Source organism: Penaeus japonicus, unplaced genomic scaffold, assembly GCF_977035675.1.
Source record: "Penaeus japonicus unplaced genomic scaffold, GWHDUDI00000001_assembly GWHDUDI00002364, whole genome shotgun sequence".
Taxonomy (NCBI): Eukaryota; Metazoa; Arthropoda; class Malacostraca; order Decapoda; family Penaeidae; genus Penaeus; species Penaeus japonicus.
This window is the reverse complement of record NW_028236766.1, coordinates 47670-60632: the sequence shown is the minus strand read 5'-3', so window position 1 is coordinate 60632 and position 12963 is coordinate 47670. Positions and strand designations below refer to the sequence as shown.

Here is a 12963-nt window from a genome sequence, read left to right as displayed (position 1 = left end):
GAAGATTATGTTGATCTTGGGTAGCACCTGTTTGTTCCTATTAGTAGCGCCTAGAAGGAAAGAATAATGGCCAATCCTTATATTCAAACTTTTGCTTTTCTGTCCAGGATAACAATTATTTCTGAAATTTACCCTGTCACATCGTGGCAGAAGCAAAGCTCATCTCAACGGGTCGTTAGAAGCGTGAAAAACGGCTGGCGACGCTTTTTCTGATTTGCAACATGCACGCTTTCATAACCAGCGCCAACGTGCCTTGAGTCTGGACGTCAAGGGGCTTGGCAACAGACGCTGTGAGACCAAGGTCTCATGGGACCAAGTGGATCTGAGATCTTTCTCTGGTAGGGGTACGTATGGGTTTACTCTCGTCAGCCAACACTCCGCTCATCCGGAAACAACACTTCATCCCTCTTCTGAGCTCAGGGCTGTGTGGGCGCCGGGTGGTTTTCCCAGGCGGAAGCAGTCAGGAAAGAAGGCACCTTAGTGACCGAAGACAAAATAGTCGAAATGTTTCTTTTCTATATTGGAAATTTAGAAACTGGACCCAAGCAAGTCCACTGTAGGTACATAAGCTTTACCTCGGTAATCTGTTATTTAGGGAAATAGACATAATAATTATTGATAATATTGCTAACTTATCATTATCATTACTATCATCATATATCAGTATGATTGTCATAATCACTTCCATCATTATCATTACCCCTATTACTGTTATTGTTAAAATATTATTTGGTATTTTCATTATCATTTTCCTACTACTATCTATTACCAGTCTAGCCGATTATCATCATGGTTATAAACATTATTAATGATTTCCATTAACACTTTAATGGATATCATATTATTATTTTTATCATCATTATCAATTTCTGTGACTATTCTTACTTTGGCCTTGCATTTTCTTCTTACGTCTTCCTTTTTGAGTTTTTGTTTTATATCAAAGTAGAATAATGATAAGTCAGGATGGCCGAGCGGTCCAAGGCGCTGCGTTCAGGTTCGCAGTCCCGGACCCTTCCGGGCGTGGGTTCGAATCCCACATCCTGACACAGGATATTAAACAGGACAGACGACACTCACACACGCACACAAGACAGATCCATGTGTGTATGTGGGATAGTGTTATCTCTCTACATGCATGTATGTCGGGGGTGTTAGCATGCGCAATACCACATCCCGTTGCTGGACATTCGCTAAAGATTCCGTAACCTCAGATAACTTTGTCATAGGCATTTTTTATTTTTTATTTTTTTAAGAGGGTTTTGTTAATGGATGTATTCGATAATCTAACAAAAAAAAAACTATTATATATAAACATACGTACAATACATATATATATATATGTATATTATATATATATATATATTTATATATATATATATATATTATATATCGATATATATATACTGTATATATATATATATATATATATATATATATATTATTATATATATATATATAATATAGATAGATAGATACGATAGATAGATAGAGATATAATATTTATAGATATAGATATATATTATCTCTATATATTATATCTCTATATATTATATATAATATATATATATATATAGAAGATAGATAGTAAATTTATATATATATATATATATATATATCTATATATATATATATATATAATATAACAGAATATGAATATACAATCGTGTATCTTATATATATAATTATGTTATATTATATGTACTGCATGTATATATAAATACATATATATATATATATATAACTATATAAACATTATATATATATCTATATAAATTTATGTGTGTGTGTGGTGTGTGTGGTGGTGTGTGTGGTATAACGCGTAAAACACAACGTGTACACGCAGGACCATATACCACATGTTGGGTACTTGTTGGACATTTGTCTACACCCCACTTTCCATGGGTAAATCACAGTGCCAACGCAAACATTATATCAATGTGGGGTACTTGACCTATTTGTCCAACAGCCCATTTCACGCTCGTTGGCCGTTATCGGTCGACCATTAGATGTCTTTCCCAGGCTCAGCACAATAGTGAAAACGAAGTGTTGTGGATTTTGTTAGGCGAGTCCTACATCTAAAGATAACTAACTTCATTGGATTGGCCTAGTACTGTGTTGAAGGGGCGTGTCTAGTGTGAACAAAGGACCAATGAAGAAGAAAATAAGGAGAAAATGAATAACATAGAATAACCAATGAAAGAAAAGTTACCGAGAAGAGCTGAAAGCCAGGAACGCCACAAACAAAGGCACTCCGGTGAACAGACTGACCCTAGGCGCATCTGAACCTGTAACTCGGTGTGAGTGCGCTCGAATACCATTCTAAGACAGGAATCTTCCCAAACATATAGTAGACACACTCTCGAACCAAAGGCTTGCTTTAATAGGAGTAAGTAAATAAATATTGAAGTAGGAAGCATTACTTTCAACCGTTCCTTTTTATAATTTATAATATTAAGCATAAAGAGATCTGACACTATAACATTCAGTGGTGGCAGAATACCGTTTAATTGTGGAGTAATATTAATCTTAAAGATTAAAGTCAAAAAAATCAGTTATAATATGAGTGACTATCAACGGTAACGCAGAAATACCACAATGGTATATATGTTCTATATATAACATAAATAATATATCTATATATATATATAGATAACTATATATATATCTATATATATATATATATTTTGTGTATATATGTCTATTGATTTAGAATATGAATGTATTAATTCGCAATAGCTACAAAATAGACACGACCGCTTAGTGTACATTTGCTGGAGCATTTTGCAGCCAGTAGACTCATCACACAATCGTTCATTATCTTCCGTTTTTTAGCGGCTGGACTCCTTCAGATATAAATGTCGGATGCAGGTAGTTAACTGATGTTAGTAAACATATTAATAATCACTATGTTAATTACATGTTTGCCTACTCACTCTAAGCCTTTCATATTAGCTCGTTACTTAGTACATTCAAAGTTTTTACATATAAGGGTTTTTAATCATTGATATTGTTGTAACTGACGACATATGCAAAATAATATAAAGGACTACCAAGCAAGATGGTGCTAAATATGCTTCTCAAAATTATTCAATTGACTAAGTACTTCAAACGCATTAGTTCTAATTATCAATCTTCATCATTTATGAATTTATTAATAATTTAAATTAATTTTATTAGGTAAATTGAATGATATTGCTTTATGGGAAGCTTCACATCTGCCTTATTTACTCTGCTAATATTATATTATATGTTTTCAATATCAACCGTTATTATCATTCTCTTACCATCAAAAATGTTATGAATTTACCATTACTATCTCTTCCGGTTTCCATAATACTTACGTTTGTTATCCGATTAAACCTTCAGTGTCCCTCTCGATTCAGACATGAATATAAATAAATTCGCAATGGAATGCAACACTGACCCCATGTCTCAAGTTGGTCTTTCATGAGCCTTTTTGCAGGCCAGTAGACTATCACTCACTCATTATGCTCATATTTTATTTTCCATCCGGGAGCAGTAAGGGTTGGATTGGGTGTTTGGTTCTAAGGTCTTTGATCCGTCATTACCGGTGGAAGTGCTGGCCGTCGGCGGAGGCACAAATCGAATCCCTGTGACGTGGGGGAGTCCATGGAATTATGGGAAGGGAAAGGCGAAGAGAGGAGGATCATGAGAGCGGGTCACTACTGCAACGGTTGCCACGAACCATGTCCACAAAGAGAGACAGAGAAACAAAAAAAAAAACAAATTAAGGGGGGGGGGGGGGGAGTGGGCTGTGGCGGTGGGGGGGTTTGGCGGGGGGGGGGGGGCGGGGGAGGGACTGTTAGCAAGCACACACTGGAGAATGTGAACATATATATAAAAAGATGGTGTGGAACTTCACAGATACAAAGTAAAGGAAAAAAGGAACACCCAAATGATGATGGACACTTTCTAAAATGTTAAAGTATATAAAAAAGAAGCCGAAAGATCCAAGCAAAATTCTTTAAAAATTGATTACTAGTAAGTAAAAAGTATAATTTCTGAATTATATACTGTAACGTAACTGTAATAGATTCAATGAGGGGTTTGCAAGTTTTTCCCTAGAAAGCTCTTCATTGGCCAAATTTATCATTTTCGCAAGTCCCCTTTCTATTCCATGGCTACGAATTTTTTATAGCAATTTATACCGTTCATAGGAAGGGAAAGTCTACTGTATTTAAATATTCAGAAAAATATATTTACCCATGATAATAATACTAGATAATATATTAAATCAATGGAATAAACTATAATATATCTTATACAATAACACTTTGTATAATAATATTACAACTCCTAGGAAAGTAAGACGCCAGATTTTTTTACTTCCGTGAAGTGAGTGCGGAGGTTAGGGAGATCCTGGCCCCTTCAGCCCTGCCTAATCTAACAGTAAATATAATCGTTCATCATAATAATATCCATGCATGCATTATTTTCGTTAGGTTATAAGCAGAATTAAAGACGGTTTCAGGAAGTAAAAGAGCACGCAAGACCAGTTATGGAGAAAGAACAAATGGAATAAAGGGGTGGCCTGTACTATTTCAAGCATTTCTTGATTAGTTGATGGGCTATATTAATTTATTTTGAGGTTTTCAGTTTTCCATATCCAAGCTTTCCAAAATACACAATATCTAAATCAGAGGAGCAGAGTCAAATGCAGTCATTAATGGGGTGATTCATGCACTTCGCTATGATATCTGATAGAGGGAAAACACACCGGTTTTTTACTCGAACCTAGATTTTGTCCTGAGTATTTGTTTTTTTTCTATTCATTTTCTTTTTTTTCTAACACCCTGATTTGTCAGAAAGACTTCTTACCACATAGGCGGGGGTGACATATAACATAAGAACATATATATAATATGTAAATGTATATAAATATATATATATATATAGTATATATATATATATATAAATATATATATATCATATAAATATATATATATACACATATTAACTAACCATATATTCTCAGTGAAGATTTATATCATATAAATTTGGTCACCGAACTAATGACAAAAAAGTTTAAGTGATATTAAATTTAAGCCTGAAAACAACATTGATTTCAGTTAGGTGTGGATATTTGACCTGACACTGTGAATCCTGAGAAAGTTAGTATAGAAAACCAATTTATCTACTTTTCCCCTTATCTCCTTCTCTCAAAAAAGGTTTGAAATTGCTATTACTCCTCATAAAATTTACACCTGCCTAAATTTCTTCTACAGTTTATGAAAAGCTTTTCAAAGCCCCTTTGGCAAGGACCATGACATTTTTGAATAGATTTCATGCAAGTCAAAATGTTGTTTAAAATCTACCATTAGAATTAGCCATCTCACATTACTACAGTTTCAATTGTAACCCAACAACATGATATCCTGTTAAAAGAAAGAATCGGGTCAACTTTTGAAGGATGCGGTTTAGGAAGCCTAATAAAGAAATCATGTTACTAAACCAGATAAAGGGCCAAGGTTGTTGTACTTTTAAACCCCAGGCGAATTACATAGACAAAATGTTGAACATTTATCTGACACTTAAGCTATTTACTTTAGTCAATGAGGATCCTCTAAACTCAATTAATCGGGACAAAAACCACATAAAAGAGTGAACCGAACATCCCGCCTCCTCTAACAATAGACATATAATAAATACTAACTGCTAAGGATACATGTGACAATACATGTAGAACGATCCAAAGGAGAATCTCCACATAGGCCTTTTTAATCATAGGACCGTTCCATAAACAAATTCACAAATAAGATACCACCAGTATCCCACAAAGTCACCCATACAGATCTTTAATTATTTGTAACTATATTTACTAATTCATTTGATCAAAATATCATGGCGATGAGAGCCCACTATGATAAAATGTAATTCGTGCACATACTAACCTATAGGATAGCATAATCAAAAAATGAATCACAGAAATGTATCAACAAAAAGAAGAGTTTAACGAATATTAGGCCATTGCAAACAAGTCAATTACAAAATGTATAATATAAACTTTCAAAAACAAATAGGATGGGTTAGTTGGGTTAGCTTTAGGCCCCCCTTCGAAAAATATATGTTCATTAAGAAGCAAGGCTAAGGCAGTAGCATTACGCCGTTTCTAATAAACTATGTTGATGAACCATTTTCTTATTTACTCCAAGAAAGGGTTGCCAAGTTTCTGATTAATTTTCTCTTCAAAAATGATCGATTAAACTATCCGAAGAAATAGAAAGGGTAAGTGACATTCTATTTAGATCTAGACAGAACCATGCAATGGAACTTTTATTATTCAGTTTATAGGAAGCACTTATATGGTTAATCCCGTATGACAGGTACTTCCCAAAGCTAACCACAAATCTAGACAACTCTGTATTGAGGCATATAACATTTCCTAAAACTTATTATTATTTGTGAAGACCTAGAATTAATACGACCAATGAGGAAATGTTTAACGCTTTTTATTGGCAAACCTCTAGGAAAAATAGATAAGCACCTTATCAAAAACGATCTGTGTCCTTCCCAAAGTTAACTTTATTATATCTCCTAAATAGGCCCCCCAATTAAGCATGGAGAAAGTTGATATGAATAAGCCATCAATTACAAACAGTCACACTTAGGCCCCAATTTTTAAAGCATAATACCATTAGGATTTTTACAATAAGGTAAGGTTAGCGATCCTAAATGTTCCACTGTATTTACCAATGTAATGTTGTAAGCTAATGTGCCTATGATGGAAAGACCCCGAATCTTTCCTTAGGGGTAGGAGCACAAAAGGAATTCGGACACACAACCAGGCATTGACTAAACCAAGTTTTCATCCTTAGAGAATCCTAATGACGCGACTGATCACCAATCAACTAATTGCAATTTTTCTAAAGACTGCTACCTGTGATTTAGATTAAGTATAATTCGACAGATATGGCACGGCCAAAAGGGAAATCAATGCAATAGTCCAACCACAATAATGCAATAATATAATACAGCGTCACCCGTATTCCATTTTCTTTTTCTTGGCATGGTGGTGTCTTTTGAATTATATCTGTGTCCACCCAACCTGTATGTCTGGTATTTATGAACTGTGTTTTTACTTCATGATGCTTTTGTATTTATATATTGTTATTTTTAAATATATTATTAGTTTTAATATATTGTTAAAATCTCAAATCAGTCACATGATGATGAGTATTGTCATACTCGAAACGTTTGCCATAATACATAATGTACTGCTTAGCCAGGTGTGTTCACTTCCTTTTAAGACCATACAGCCTGGGAAGATCAATTGGTGCAAGATTTATAATATATTCAATATATATATTATATTATTATATAAAAAACTATATATATATAAAATGAGTTTAGGGAGTAATCAAATATATTCAGTTTTGCCGAAAAATGACCCAAGGTAATAGGGGCTAAAAATGTTAATAGTACTTGTTGTAAATTTAATTATTATCAGTAATTATCAGGCACAGTGGGGGGATGATGGTCGTGTAGGGCCTTTATGTGAAAGTTATTTTGGGGCAGCAGTATAGATCATTTCTGAAAAGATCCTTCTTGCTTTCATCAGTGTGTTTATAAAAATTTCTTCACTAAAAATGAGCTTTTCTATTCTACAACTAGTTTGGACTAGATTGGTTTCGTGCGTTGGTGGAATATATATATATATATATATATATATATATATATACATATATATATATGTATATATATATATACATATATATATATACACATATATATATATATAAATTTATATATCTATAAATACATTCATTTACAAATATATGTGTGTATATACATACACTCACTCATACACACACACAGATACACACACACACACATACATACATACATACATACATACATATATATATATATATATATATATATATATATATATATATATATATATCTTCATATACATACATATATATGCATGTGTGTGTATATATATACATGTGTGTGTATATATATATACATATATATATATACATGTGTTTGACATCATCCTTTAATTCATATATGTGGCAATTAGAAAAATATATACCCATCACATGTACATTATACATATATGTATATACATATGCATATATATATATATATATATATATATATATGTATATATATATATATATGTGAGTGTGTGTGTGTGTTGTGATATAGAGTCGTGATACTATGGTATTTCATGATTACTGCTTATTTCAAAATATTAACTTAATTCTTTTATATAAATTCTAACGATTTATGGATATCGAAAACTAAAATTAAGATAAAATATTACCATTAAGCATATTTGATACTAGTCTAGTAGTTCCCAAACTTATTATTTAAATTGACTGAGTACTTCAAACACACTAGTCCTTTCAATCTTCAATTTTTTAATATCAGAAGTGGTATATTAAGTTTATCATAGATATCATGTTGAATCCTTCTGAAATGCAAAATATGACGCCCATGGCTGAAAGATCCAAAATGAAGTCGCCATCATATATATATATATATATATATATATATATATATATATATATATAATGTATATATATGTATATATATAAGGCCTTATCTGCAGCGTCATTATCTGCAATAATTGCCAAAAACTCGCAATAACTTGCTGCCGTATTTCAGATTCTATTGCCAAAGAGCACCACCCGCCCACGCGTACCAACCTATCCTTTAGGGGCGCCAACACGCATGCGCGAACCATCTCCGAATGGTGAAAATGCCAAATATTTCCTGATTTTTATTTTATGTCGTCTCATTTAATCGTTTAAAGAGTATCTCAATGATGGTTTACAACAAAATTTATGTAACATTGAAGTAAGATTATGATGTATAATATACTGCATATTTCGAGACTCCAGTTCATGCGTGAAAATATAAAACAAATACCACCATATGTAGCCTTGATAAATGGGTGATAAATAATTGTTTGAATCCTTTGGCTTGGATTACATTTACTTTTAACTCGTAAGAAAACTGAATTTACTAAGTGTGTGACATGAAAAACATTTAAACAACAACAAAAAGTCTATTGGGTGTATTTTTATGTTCATTCTCAGGGCAGACTGGTAATCAAAGGCTATTGAAGTATATAGTCACAATCAGAGTAAGGCGTTCGAATTTGTTTAGATTTGATGGGCAGCAAAGGCTCTCTTCAGAGAAAACTGAAGTAAATCAAGTCGGTAACTCATGTAAAACAATAAAATACCTGAGTTTAGTATTATTTACTGTGATAACCTATAATGTTTGCAAATAATAATAATTTTGTGTGTTGTGCGATATCCATTTTAAACAAGACTTCTATAATACAAGCACAATATGCGAGGATAACTTTTGTTGCAATGAAAATATCATGAAAAGTATAGCATACCTAGGTGAATAAGCCTAGAATGAATTTTGCTTTGATTGATGTGTCATGGAATGAATTATATTTACACAAATAAGATCTATTTACTGGCTGCTACTCTGCACAACTAGTTTTTTGAAGAAATAATTTTTTTTCATGCTTAAAGTAACATGATGTTAACATATTCAGAATCACATTCCGATATGAATTACTAAAGCAAAGAAGAAATGTATTTTATGAACTTAAAAGTGTTTTTCATCAGAAGAAGAAGCAAATAACTGTAAAAAAAAATGTTTTTCAAAGGCGCGCCACAGAGACACGGGTCGCTCTGTGAGCGTGACGGCTGGTTTTGTTCAAGCGGTACGACACTTTCGCCGTCGTACGTCCGGCAGTGCCCATGAAGTGAAATGATTTCAAGAAATTGCCGCTGCAGATAAGGCCTATATATATATATATATATCTGTGTGTGTGTGTGTGTGTTTAACATCAATATCTACCTGTTTATTTATCTGCGTATACACACTGATGCGGATATGCATTCGTAGCCTGCTTTCCCTGTGTAATTCTAATAACAGATTCTCTTAAAGGATGGTGAAGATTATGTTGATCTTGGGTAGCAACTGTTTGTTCCTATTTGCTAGCGCCTAGAAGGAAAGAATATGGCCAATATTCCTTCAAACTTTGCTTTTCTGTCCAGGATAACAATATTTCTGAAATTTACCTGTCACATCGTGGCAGAAGCAAAGCTCATCTCAACGGGCGTAGAAGCGTGAAAAAGGCTGGCGACGCTTTTCTGATTTGCAACATGCACGCTTTCATAACCAGCGCCACTGCTTGAGTCTGGACGTCAAGGGCTTGGCAACAGACGCTGTGAGACCAAGGTCTCTGACCAAGTGGTTGAGATCTTTCTGGTTGGGGTCGTATGGGTTTCTCTCGTCAGCCACACTCCGCTCATCCGGATCAACACTTCATCCTCTTCTGAGCTCAGGGCTGTGTGGCGCCGGGGTTTCCAGGCGGAAGCGGTCAGGAAGAAGCAGTTAGTGACCGAAGACAAAATAGTCGAAATGTTTCTTTTCTATATGGAAATTTAGAAACTGGACCCAGCAGTCCACTGTAGGAAATAAGCTTTCCTCGGTAACTACGGTATTAGGGATAGACATAATAATTATTGTTAATATTGCTATTATCATTATCATTACTATCATCATTATCAGTATGATTGTCATAATCACTTCCATCATTATCATTACCCTATTACTGTTATTGTTAATATTATTGGTATTTTCATTATCATTTCCTACTACTACTATTACCAGTCTTGCGATTATCATCATGGTTATAAACATTATTAATATTTCCATTATCACTTTAATGGATATCATCATTATTATTTTTATCATCATTATCATTTCTGTGACTATTCTTACTTTGCCTTGCATTTTCTTCTTCGTCTTCCTTTTGAGTTTTCTTTTATATCAAAGTAGAATAAGATAAGTCAGGATGGCCGAGCGGTCCAAGGCGCTGCGTTCAGGTCGCAGTCCGGTCTTCCGGGCGTGGGTTCGAATCCCACTCCTGACACAGGATTTTAACAGGACAGACACACTCACACACGCACACAAGACAGATCCATGTGTGTATGTGGGATAGTGTTTCTCTCTACATGCATGTATGTCGGGGGTGTTAGCATGCGCATACCACATCCCGTTGCTGGACATTCGCTAAAGATTCCGTAACCTCAGATAACTTTGTCTAGGCATTTTTTTTTTTTTTTTTTTAAGAGGGTTTTGTTAATGATGTATTCGTCAATACAAAAAAAAAACTATTATATATAAACATACGTACATACATATATATATATATATTGTATATATATATATATATATATATATATATATATATATATATTTATATATATATATATATACTGTATATATATATATATATATATATATATATATATATATATATATATATATATATATATATAGATAGATAGATAGATAGATAGATAGAGATATATAGATATAGATATGTATATATATGTATATATATACATATCTATATCTATATATATATGTATATATATATAATAGATAGATAAATAATATAATATATATATATATATATATATATATATATATATATATATATATATGAATATATGAATATCATATATATATATATATTATATATATGTATGCATTATAAAATAAATATATATATATATATATATATATATATATATATATATATATATATATATATATATGTGTGTGTGTGTGTGTGTGTGTGTGTGTGTGGTATAACGCGTAAAACACAGTGTCACGCAGACATATACCACATGTTGGGTACTTTGACCATTTGTCTACACCCCACTTCCATGGGTAAATCACAGTGCCACGCAAACATATATCACATGTGGGTACTTGACCATTTGTCCACAGCCCATTTCACGCCTCGTTGGCCGTTATCGGTCGACCTTAGATGTCTTTCCCAGGCTCAGCAAAATAGTGAACAACGAAGTGTTGTGGTTTTGGTAGGCGTGTCCTACATCTAAAGAAATAACTTCATTGGCCTAGTACTGTGTTGAAGGGGCGTGTATAGTGTGAAAAAGGACCAATGAAGAGAAAATAAGGAGATGAATAACATAGAATAACCAATGAAAGAAAAGTACCGAGAAGAGCTGAAAGCCAGGAACGCAAAAATTAGGCACTCGGTGAACAGACCTGACCCTAGGCGCATCTGAACCTGTAACTCGGTGAGTCGCTCGAATAATTCTTAGACAGATCTCCCAAACATATAGTAGACACAATCTAGAACCAAAGGCTTGCTCAGTATAGAGTAAGTAAATAAATATTGAAGTGGAAGCATTCTTTCACCGTTCCTTTTATAATTTATCTATTAAGCATAAGAGATCTGACACTATAAAAGTCAGTGGTGGCAGAATACCGTTTAATTGTGGAGTATTTAATCTTAACTGATTAAAGTAAAAAAATCATGTTATAATATGAGTGAATATCAACGGTAACGCAGAAATACCACATATGTATATATGTATATATATACATATATATATATATATATATATATATATATATATATATATATATATATATATATATTTGTGTATATATGTCTATTGATTTAGATATGAATGTATTAATTCGCAATAGCATACAAAATAGACACGTCTCTTAGTGGTCTTTGCTGAGCCTTTTGCAGCCAGTAGACTCTCACTCAATCGCTCTCATATATTCCGTTTTAGCGGCTGGACTCCTTCAGATTTAAATGCGGATGCAGGTAGTTCTGATGTTAGTAACATTGTAATAATCACTATGTTAATTAATGTTTGCTACTCACTCTAAGCCTTTCATATTAGCTCTTACTTTGTACATTCAAAGTTTTACATTAGGGTTAATCATTGATATTGTTGTAACTGACGAAATATGAAAAATAATAAAGGACTAAAAGCAAGATGGTGCTAAATATGCTTCTCAAAATTATTCAATTGACTAAGTACTTCAAACGCATTAGTTATTTCAATCTTCATATTTATGAATTTATTTTTAAATTAATTTTATTGGTAAATTGAATGATATTGCTTT

The 12963-nt window shown here is 32.9% G+C and overlaps 2 non-coding genes across 2 annotated transcripts; both read left to right on the top strand.

The window, feature by feature from the left end:
- Window positions 1–957: 957 nt before the first annotated feature.
- On the top strand, window positions 958–1046 carry TRNAL-CAG (transfer RNA leucine (anticodon CAG)). Its single transcript has one exon. It is a non-coding gene; the product is annotated as a tRNA-Leu (tRNA).
- Window positions 1047–10852: 9806 nt separating this feature from the next.
- Window positions 10853–10936, top strand: TRNAL-CAG (transfer RNA leucine (anticodon CAG)). Its single transcript has one exon. It is a non-coding gene; the product is annotated as a tRNA-Leu (tRNA).
- Window positions 10937–12963: the final 2027 nt, after the last annotated feature.